This window comes from Mytilus californianus, unplaced genomic scaffold (assembly GCF_021869535.1).
Source record: "Mytilus californianus isolate M0D057914Y unplaced genomic scaffold, xbMytCali1.0.p SCAF_9, whole genome shotgun sequence".
NCBI classification, from domain to species: Eukaryota; Metazoa; Mollusca; class Bivalvia; order Mytilida; family Mytilidae; genus Mytilus; species Mytilus californianus.
Genome location: NW_026262745.1, coordinates 16,887,923 through 16,900,224, shown reverse-complemented (window position 1 = coordinate 16,900,224; position 12,302 = coordinate 16,887,923).

Here is a 12,302-nt window from a genome sequence, read left to right as displayed (position 1 = left end):
GGATTATATTTGTTCCGTTTGACATGTTCTGTATTTTAAATATTCCTTTCCATTCTCTATTTTAGAAGCGTAGCAGTCATTTTGAATATCTTAAAAAAAGAGATTAAACAAGGAGGACGAAAAACTTCTGTTTGATTATTTGTACCGTTATCGGTATTGTTTTCAGTTGGCTTTATATACAACAAGTGCTAGTTTCTATAGCATAATATGAATATTCCTAGAGAAATAAAAAAAAGATAAGAAATGTTATCCCAAAACCAAGGTTTAGAAAAATATCATATAATAATTCATGCAATGTATAGGTGTCATCAATGTACCAGACTTATGTGTTTAGTTATGTTACCTTCACTTTTGACCATTTGACAACATATATATACTTTGTTACCTTCCTTCTATATGCCATTGAATAAGTAAAACTAAATGCAACACGTGTACCTCAATTAATTTCCTGGAAAACTCATATTTCTAATCATCAGTCTATCTTAAGTATCCGTTACCTTCACATTAGATCCATCAAAAAGCAATATGGTGCTTTTCAGTCATTTATCTATTATCTGCATAAATTTTACCATAACCTTAAGATAAAATCTTAAATTATCATCCGGAAACCAGTTTTTCCCAAGAAATATTTATTTCTAATTACAGCGGTCTTGACTTACGACCTATTGATCCAAAAGCAATATAAAAAAGAAAAAAAAAAGAAATTAAAAACCAATTGTTCAGAGAACAATTGAAGATCTTTCCACAAAAAAAAACATGTATTTTAAAATGTAAATAGTAAAATTCGTTTTAAAATGTCATTTCCAGGTTCAAAGATAGTTTATTGTACGCTGATTCCAAAAAATATATGGTTTCTATACAATATTTTTTTAATAAGGGAGATAATTTGTTACTTTCGGTTTGAAAAATGTTACTTCCGGTATTATTCAAACGTTAAATTGACACTGATACCAAAAATATCTGGTTCTATAAACTTTTACATTAATTAAGTACAAAAAAGGCTACTTCCGGTTTACACAAGGTCACTTCTGGTTGGCTTTTCTAAGGTTAAATGGCTTGAAACCTAATGCAAAAAGTCCCATGGCTTTATCATGTATACATATGAGGTAAAAGCAAAGGTCAAAATATAGAACGTCAATTTAACCAATGACCTTGAGCTCAATTTCAAGGTCATCAACCAAGGACCTCAAACCAAAAGACCCTAGATCTTAATTATATTTGGTTCATGAGTTATATCACTATATGCAAATTTTTAAATAAAAGAGGGGAGAAAACTCTAATTTGATGTAAGCGTACCCTTTAAACCAAAATGTATGTGTTATGACATGTCGCAACTTACAATTAAGTAAAAATATGTTGTCGATATCTTATATTGTGTTTGAAAAGAGGTGAAAATAAACCAAAATCCAAATTTAGAAATGACCTTGACCTTTGACCTTGACCCTATTTTTTTTTGGACCAACGACCTCAAATCAAAAGACCCTAGGTCTCTATCACTTATGGTTTACTAATTACAATTACATGTTACTTATTCTAAATACAGAAGGGCAAATAACTCTCGTATGGAGTTTCCGGACCGCTTCGCTCAAAATTATTTTCAAGATCCTGAGGATATAACGAGCAAATTGGTGAAATAATTTTGTCGTTATCTTTAACGGTTGCGAAGGAGATGCGTACACAAGAATAACAGTGTTTGGGGAGATAACTCTTACAATAAAAAGTGTTCGGTTAAACAGGGTCAGTTTCAAAGTTGCAATAACTGTTCGATATCATATACAAAAAATCTAAGCGACATCTTGCGAAACAAAAAAGTACCGTCAGAAAAAAAGTGGCGGAAGAAGAAAAAAATAATAATTAAAAACCAATTGTTCAGAGAACAATTGAAGGTCTTTCCACAAAAAAACATGTATTTTAATATGAAAATAGTAACATTCGGTTTAAAATGTCATTTCCAGCGTCAAATGATAGCTTATTGTATGCTGATTCCAAAAATATATGGTTTCGATACAATATTTTTTAAATAAGGGAGATAATTTGTTACTTCCGGTATTATTCAAACGTTTAATTGACACTGATACCAAAATTATCTAGTTCTATAAACTTTTACATTAATTAAGTAAAAAAAAAAGCTACTTCCGGTTTACACAAGGTCACTTCCGGTTGGTTTTTCTAAGGTTAAATGGCTTGAAACCTAATGCAGAGTCACATGGATTTATCATGTATACATATGAGGTAAAAGCAAAGGTCAAAATCTAGAACGTCAATTTAACCTATGACCTTGAGCTCAATTTCAAGGTCATCCACCAAGGACCTCAAATCAAAAGACCCTAGGTCTTAATTATATTTGGTTCATGAGTTATATCACCATATGCATATTTTTAAATAAAAGAGGGGAGAAAACTCTAATTTGATGTAAGCGTACCCTTTTAACCGATATGTATGTGTTACAACATGTCGCAACTAACAATATAAGTAAAAATATGTTGTCGATATCTTATATCGTGTTTGAAAAGAGGTGAAAATAAGCAAAAATCCAAATTTAAAAATGACCTTGACCTTTGACCTTGACCCTATTTTCTTTTTTTTGGACCAAGGACCTCAAATCAAAAGACCCTAGGTCTCTATCACTTATGGTTTACCAATTACAATTACATTTTACTTATTTTAAATATAGAAGGGGAAATAACTCTCATATGGAGTTTCCGGACCGCTTCGGTCAAAATTATTCTTAAGATTCTGAGGATATAACGAGCAAATTGGTGAAATAATTTTGTCGTAATCTGTAACGGTTGCGAAGGAGATGTGTACACAAGAAAAACAGTGTTTGGGGAGATAACTCTTACAATAAAAAGTGAACGGCTTAACAGGGTCAGTTTCAAAATCACAATAACTGTTCGATATCATATGCAAAAAATCTAAGCAACATCTTGCGAAACAAAAAAGCATCGTGACAAAAAAAAAAATGGAGGAATAAGAAAAAAATAATAATCAGAAGAAAACCAATAGGTCTTTCCACAGAAAAGTGGAAAGACCTAATAATCAGAAGATAACCAATAGGTCTTTCCACAGAAAAGTGGAAAGACCTAATAATCAGAAGAAAACCAATTGGTCTTTCAACAGAAAAGTGGAAAGACCTAATTAAAAACCAATTGTTCAGAGAACAATTGAAGGTCTTTCCACATCAATTTTCAAAGTTATTGAAAAGAAGCTAGTTCCGGTTTACTCAAAGTTAAAATTGGTATCCAATCATAAGTTTCTTCAAACTGATGTGATAAATGAATGGTTTCTATATACTTTTGAGTGAAATAAGGGAGATAATGTGCTACTTCCGGTGAAGTAAACGTCACTTCCGGTCTCATTTGATAGCTTCTTTTACACTGATTCTAAAAATATATAGTTTCTATATATTTTTGCATGTAAAACAGGAGATAATTGGCCACTTCCGGTTTATCGAAAGAAACTTCTGGTCTTTAGTGATAAGTTTATGTATTTATAATACAAAATATATGGATTCTGAGTACTTTTCCATGAAAAAAGTGCAAAAAGGCTACTTCCGGTTTTCTCAAGGTCATATGTCACCAAACCTTTTGTAAAAGGTCATATGGCTTTATAATGAACCAAGATGAAGTAATAATCAATTAACCTTATAATTAGACATTTCAGGGGCACTAACTCCAATAAGATGCCATTAGATTCTTTCAAACCAAATGTAACATATCTTCATTACAATGAAGCAAACATTTTGCACTTGTTCTTTCATATATATCTTTAAAAATGTTGGAGAAAATGCAAAAACAAGGAAAAGTCAAAATTGAGAACTTGACCTTGACCTTTGACCTTGACTTCATTTTCTAAGTTAGGATCTATGGGCCTCAAATAAAAAGATTCCAGGGTTATATGGTTAAAGGTTTATAAGTTAAAAAAACATACCGACAAATTTTTTGGTAAAGGTAGATAACTCCTATAAAATTTCATCGAATCGCTTCGATCCAAATTAGCCAAAAATTTCTGAGGATGTAACAAACAATTTAGAAAAAGAATTTTGTCGATATCTTTTTTTGTTACAAAGAAGATGCACACACTTGATAAACAGTGAATAGGGAGATAACTCTTACAAAAATAATTGTTCGGCTTAGCAGGGTGAAATTTAAAAGCGCATACACTGTACGATACAATGTAAGAAATATCTTAGCGACATATTGCGAAACAAATACTTATCGCAAGAACAAAATTTGGCAGGAAAAAAAAAATAAAAAAAATTTACAAACCAATTGTTCAAAGAACTATTGAAGGTCTTTCCACATCAATTTTCTAAATAATTGATAGGAAGCTACTTCTGGTTTACTCAAAGTTATTAATAGCGTCAAAGTATAGATTTCTTCATACTTATTCAATAAATAAATGGTTTCTATATACTTTTGTCTGAAATAATTGCCAACTTCCGGTTTAGAAAACGTCATTTCCGGTCTCATATGATAGCTTTATTCACACTGATTCCAAAAATATATAGTTTGTATATACTGATGCCTGTAATAAGGAAGATACTATAATACTTCCGGTTTATAAAATGTCACTTCCGGTCTCAAATGATCGGTTAATCTATAATCATTCAAAAAATATATGGTTTCTAGGTACTTTTCCATGAAATAAGTGCAAAAAATACTGCTTCCGGTTCACTCAAGGTCACTTTCGGTTTACTTTTTTCAAAGTCATATGTCAACCAACAGTTTAGAAAAGACCCTATGGCTTTATCATGTACCAAGTTGGAGTAATAATCAATTAACCTTAAATTGAATCATTTCAGGGACAATAACTCCTATAAGATATCATTGGATTGTTTCAGACCGAATGTATCATATCTTAATCACAATTAAGCAAACATTTTGCACTAGTTCTTTAATTTGTAATTTAAAAAATTATAGTGGAGATCAAATAACAAGGAAAAGTCAAAATTTAGAATATGACCTTGACCTTTGACCTTGGCCTCAATTTCATTTAAATGAACCAAGGAACTCAAATCAATATACCTTAGGTCTCTATCACTTACCATTCATGCTATACATTTATATATCCCTTATGTCAAATACAGAAGGGGAAATAACTCTCACATGGAGTTTACGTATCGCTTCGGTCAAAATTGGACAAAACATCCTGAGGATATAACGAACAATTTGGTAAAATAAATTTGTCGCTTTCTTTTACAGTTACGAAGGAGATGCACTCACAAGGACAACAGTGTTCCGGGAGATAACTCCTACAAAGAAAAGTATTCGGTTAAGCAGGGTCAATTTCAAAGGCGCATAAACTGTTCGATATCATATACGAAACATCTAAGCGACATCTTGCGAAACAAAAATTCATCGGAAGAACAAAATTTGGCGGAAGAAAAAAAAAAGAAGGTCTTTCCACCCAAAAAGATCTATTTTGATATAGAACTATTAAAATTCGGTTTAAAATATCATATCCAGCGTCAAATGATAGCTTATTGTACACTGATTCCAAAAATATTTGGTTTCTATACATTTTATTTCTAAATAAGGGAGATAAATTGTTACTTCCGGTTTGAAAAATGTCACTTCCGGGTTTTTTTATAGTTTACTTGATACTGATTCCAAAAATATATGGTTTAATATACTTTACATTAAATAAGTACAAAAAATAGCTACTTCCGGTTTACACATGGTCACTTCCGGTTGGCTTTTCCATGGTCAAGTGGCTTGCAACGTATTGCAAAAAGTCCCATGGCTTTATCATGTATACATATGAGGTAAAAGCAAAGTTCAATATCTAGAACAACAAATTTACCTATGACCTTGAGCTCAATTTCAAGGTCATAAACTAAGGGCTTCAGATCAAAAGACCATAGGTCTTAATTATATATGGTTAATGAGTTTTTTCACTATATGCCTAATTTTTAATATAAGAGGGGAGAAAACTCCATTTAATGTAAGTATACCCTTTCAACCAAAATTTTTGTGTTACGACATGTTGCAATTTACAATTTAGTAAAAATATGTTGTCGATATCTTATATGGTGTTTGAAAAGAATTGACAATAAGCATAAATCAAAATTTAAAATATGACCTTGACCTCTGACCTTTACCTTATTTTCTTTTTTTAGGACCAAGGACCTCAAATCAAAAGATCCTAGGTCTCTATCACTTATGGTTTACAAGATAGAAATGCATATCACTTATATCAAATGCATAAGGGGAAATAACTCTCATATGGAGTGTTCGTATGGCTTCGGTCAAAATTGGACAAATCATGCGAAGGATATAACGAGCAATTTTATAAAATAAATTTGTGGCTTTCTTATACGGTTACTGAGGAGATGCAGTCACAAGGAAAATAGTGTTCGGGGAGATAACTCCTACAAAGAAAAGTATTCGCTTACGCAGGTTGAATTTCAAAGGCGCATAAACTGTTCAATATCATAAACCAAACATCTAAGCGACCTCTTGCGAAACAAAATTTATACGCAAGAAATAAAAGTGGCGGAAGAAAAAAAAAAAATAAAAAAAAATAATAATCAGAACAAATACAATAGGTCTTTCCACCGAAAAGTAGAAAGACCTAATAATCAGAAGAAAACCAATAGGTCTTTCCACAGAAAAGTGGAAAGCCCTAAAAAAAAACTATAATATGTTTATTGTTTATATACTATTGAATAGGACCCGAAATAGAAGATCGCCGACAATAAGTTAAAGAAGTAATGGCACTAGGGAAGTCAGCTAAAGTGTGATAAATCAAGTAAACTCGTTCACCTAACATGAATTCAAAGATAACCCTAATCCAGGTTAAAAAACAACACAGAGCTCTGTTATGATTTACACTGCATGAGTACTGATCACTTAGCACATAATAACGGGAATATGTAAACTGTTGTATCGATTACCAATAGAAAATACCTTTGACTGTCTTGACATTTACAATGGAATGCACATTTTTTACCGTACATGCCAGTTTCACACTGTTTACATGGTTGCCCTCCAAAAGAGTCATATCCTAACTTACATTCTGAAAAAAAGTTTGATTACAGAACAGTACGTCAATATATATATATATATATATATATATATATATATATATATATATATATATATATATAATGAATGACTGAATAATGGCCAACGATAAATCTTACGGGGCGATGGATCATAAAATTATGATACAGTACACTACAAAATATAATATATAACAAGTCTGAAAGGGTACAACATCACCAAAAAATAATTAAATCATGAACAAATTTTACATATTTCGGATAACTAATATCCTTCATCAGTAAGATGTAAAATGAATCTTATCTTGACATGTGGTAGTCAAACTGAAATAAAAATCTTGAATGCTATACAAATTATCAATAATCAATACGCTGGTAATTGTTTTCAATATTGATGTTTGGGAGGAGTAATAAATTTCTTAAAACTGTAAGAGTCCAGAACGGAAGCCTGAGTTACTGGAAACAAGTGATGGTAGGGAAAATGAGTGACACATTCTATGTTTTTCATCTATGCCCTCTTGGAAAACTGTCCTAAGCTTTCTTATCCAAAACCTTTCCCGAACAAGTCTGTCGGCCCTTGACCAACCCTCGTTGTGGTCTATGATAGTGATGGTAAGGTGTTTGAGATCAGCTTGGGCGTGCCCAGGTGATCTCAAATGACGACTTACGGGGAGGTCGGGCTTGCAGGTGTAGTCACCTCGATGACCATTCATGCGTTTGTTGAATGGCTGTTCTGTCTCGCCAACATACTGCATGCCACATCGACACTGAAGAAGGTATACAACATTCTGGGTTTTGCAAGTTACATTGCAAAATATAGTGTACACAGACCCGGTTTAAGAAATTTATTCCTCCTCCCAAACATCAATATTGAAAACAATTACCAGCGTATTGATTATTGATAATTTGTATAGCATTCAAGATTTTTATTTCAGTTTAACTACCACATGTCAAGATAAGATTCATTTTGCATCTTACTGATGAAGGATATTAGTTATCCGAAATATCAAAAATTTGTTCATGATTTAATTATTTTAATTTCAAGATTGTTATAGTTTAATTTAAGAAGACTGATATATGATTCATTCAACATCACAATCATATTAACTGATGAAGGATATCTGTTATCCGAAATATTTATAAATAGTTACATTTATAGTTCCTTTTTTTGTTATTGGTGTTGTTGTGTACACTTTTTTAGGCGTTTATATAATTTATTTATTGTGTACATGTATCGTTACTCGTAACGATCCAGCGCCCTCGTGGGAAAAATCGTTGACTATTATTCAGACGTTTTATATATATATATATATATGTATATATTTACATAACTAACTAAACAACATATTAAATCTGCAAAATATATATCTGTTCTTATACCTATTATTATGTTGGTAATGAGTAATGATTTGAACCTGTCGTAGTAAATCCATCCTATTCACAAACGAAATCATCGGTATAACTACTTTTCTGAGTTCTTATTTGGTGTTTGGTAACATCTTTTTTTGTTGTTGTTGTTGCAGGTTCTTTTCGAACCTTCTTTAATTTATTGTGTGGTATTTTGTAAACTGTTGTTTGTCTGTTTGTCTTTTCTTTTTGCCATCGTGTTGGCTATCTTTCTTTATTATGGTTTTTGATTGTTCCTTCCCCTTCTTTGTCATAATCCTTTAAAAGAGCGTAAACCATTTCGTAAATTACATAATTCCCAGTAATCAATTGCAAAGAGAGACACAAAACATACCAACCACAGTAAAGTTCTCAATTTTTGTCTAGGGAATGCAAAATAAAGCTGTCATTCAAAATTGAAAAAAATACTGTCGTAGTTGAAAACAATTTTTTGTTAAGTTTTGTCCAGCGTTTTTTTAGCCTTCTGACATCATTTATTTAGATTGTGTATTTAAAACCGACAATCAAGGCAATGCATTTGACGTTTTTCCTGTATCTTCAGCCAATATAGGTGAACTGGGGTACTCCGGAAGGGTAAGAATTTTCTATTTCTGTAGCAGCACCCGTAGTTATAATGTATTTTTCCGACATTGAAAGAGGGTTTAATACAGTTGAGAAATAGGTCGACTTCAGGTCAATATTGAATTAAGAATATTTTAGCCTTTTCGAGTATTATATCCGACATTTGACTATGGTTAAGTTTGGCGTCAAGTAATTTTGAGTAAATTTTAGAAGTATTCAGAAGTGAGATGACATGTTTAATGTTGGGGTCGGTTATGTACAATCTTTAGTGTCTGTTCAATGTTTGTTGGATTGTTTGCTGTTTGTTTGTTACTTTTTTTTCTTTTTACCAGGTTTTTATTATTTAATGGTTTTTTTATGCCTTTTCGTATCCCCCTTTTTACGTAAATCTGAGATGCAAAAAGATGAAAATGAGAAAAAATAATAGAATAATAACATTGATAGAATGTCATAGTCTAGTCAAGTTAAGACGGAAATATCTTTTGTGGTGTCACTCTTACAACATTAGCATTTGAACAATTTAACAGCATTTTGAGTACGAGATTCTTTGCTAAATGGATGAAAAGCTTTTGGGATAAAATTATATGTTGTATTATCATTAAATATATGAATCTTTATTCAATACTTTGTCATTATTTTCATCTCGTAAATAAATATGTTAGGAACTATGAAATTAATCATGCACGATAGTTTATTATACGCGCTCTTAATTTACATTTATGTCAATAAATAAAAATAGAATGAATATGTTTGATTTGATAAAATTCTCACTATTCTTTCTCTCTGATGTAAGTCTGAAAATATCAGAATATACGATTTAGTACAATAAATAGTTTACAATGGCTTAAACCTAAAACAAAGAATAACCAAATATTTATAAGACTGAAAGTGGAAAATATTAATAATCACAAATGCGGAAAATGTCGAAGGTCAAATTCCATTGTATCGGCGACAATGGGAAGTGTATAAGCGAACAAAAAATTAGAGGAAATTGAAAGCAATTGTCATATGACAGATGTGTAACATTTCAATGACAATTGGGGTTCTCTTCACAAAAAATGTTCGTACATGTTATGATGATTTTTTCTTTAATTTGATTTTAAACGATTCGTAGTGCCTTTTCTTAAATTGTTTGTCTTGAATTTTCCGATATTCTTCACAATGTTTACGTTGCTTCTTTAAAAATGACCTTGGCCATCAGTTGTCAAAAACACATTTCAACATTTTAACATTCCCTTTCGTCATTCCGATAGGAGAAATGATATATACCGATGGTTAATAAGTTAAGTAATATCAAAGCCAGAAGTAGCCGATATGACAGGAGTAAAAAGGTGGGTTTCACTAGTGGAGCACAAAATGCTGAAAATTTTTAATTTTTGGTGGGGTTTTGCTTATTTAGTGTTCTCTGTAGTGTTGTTGTGGAGTGTTTGATTTTTTCTTCGGTAAAATTGTTCAAATATGGTTACATTGCCTCTTGGTATATATATATCCGTTTTCTTTCATATTTTCAACGCATATCTTTATATAAAAAAATCAAGATTAAACTAAAATCGAGGTTGAATTTTATTGTGAACATATTTTAGTGTTTTCGTTTTGTCGTTCATCATAAATATTCGTTTTCACTCATTTGATATTTAACACAAATGAAGTGTGATAGTAAAATATACCTTTAGATTAGAGATATGGTGTTATCACTTATACTAAGTGTATTTAAAGGGATCCTAAAAGTGAACTAAAGTAAAAAAAAAAGATAAATTAAATCATCTTTTATTTCTATATTTGCATTTAGAATGAGAATGCATTTCAAGTTATCCCGAAGTTAATACCTGAATGATAGCTAACATTTTTTAAAGATTTTTGAAAGATAAATTTGACATATTTGTATGGTCCTTATGCGTCGGGTCTTTATACTATCATAAAAACGAATAAGTGGTACATCACAGATCTCGTTTCACTCTGATAAAGATCTAAAACCTATGTATGGTGGATAGTCAACAATGTAACAGGTGTATATACTGAAGTTCTGAGGAATTTTGTATCAGGACAGAAAAGGGACGACAATGTATTTAGTGTATTGTCATATATATTGAAATATTGAAAGCATTTTAAATAGGAATTTAATACTGCAGTTTATAAGTTCTGTACATGGAAACTAAACAGTCATATTGTACTTTTGAATTTTTATATGAAACCTGTTAGTAACATCCTTAGCGGATATAACACAGAAAGTTTGTTCGTTTGAAGGAAATTGTGAATTTTATATAGGTTTCAATCCATTTGTTTTCTGAAAATATTTGCCACAGCATAGTGACTTCTAAATGATTTAAGAAAAGCATTTTTATCGTTATTTCCTTAGTCTAATCAAAAATAAAGTTTTTTTTTAATTGTGACCATACTTCTCCACGGCAAAATGTAGTGTAATGATTATGTTGATACAAAACAAGGACAAATCAAGAAATCTGACAAAAAATATACACATTTTGTCCTCGTTTGTTGCCTTGGTAACTCGTCAAATGTGAAAATGTTATTTTCTGAACAACTTGCACATCAGTCAAAGTTGAAAGATAATGTATGGTATGTTTTAGAGAAGAAGGTATGATCTGACCATTTTGTTTGGTTCTTCAGATAACAAAAACAAGTATTTTAAATCTACCAAAAAATTCCTTTAAGTATAAGGTAAATAAGACTGTTGGTTATAAGTAATTATAGCTTGAATTTTGTCTTTTATGATTGGATTATGGATTAAAACTTGAATTTAGTATAAGATTGCAAACACTATTAAAATAGCCTCACTTTGCGAACTTGTCATTAATATTCAAACACAACTTGTATATACCAAAGTCTTACCCAGAAAGATATTTCGCCACAAGATGTTCATTATCAAAACTTTATTTGGCCTTTTTTAGAATTTGTGATTCGGGCGTCACTAATGAGTCTCATGTGGTATTTAATTTGGTATCTGTGATAAGTTTATGTTAATGAGTGTAATATATCGTTTTTATTAAGGCCTTAGCACATATCTAGTTCAAAAATGGCCATTCTAGGTCGAATACGATCAGTTCGACAAGCTTATTGCAATTTCCAGACCAAATAATAACTCTTATAGTTATTGTTTCTTACTCCTTTGAATTTAATTTTTAGGTCATAATTTTGAGCATCATTGCCTCTATCCCTTTACATCGACTAATGCTAGCTTTCGATAATTAAAAATGTAAGTCATCGCAATCACACATTCAAATTACGACTACTAGTATCCCTGAAAAAGTTGTACCAACTTAAACTCGATTGCAGGGATAAAAATAAGATATTAGTCAAGAGGCATGCAAGA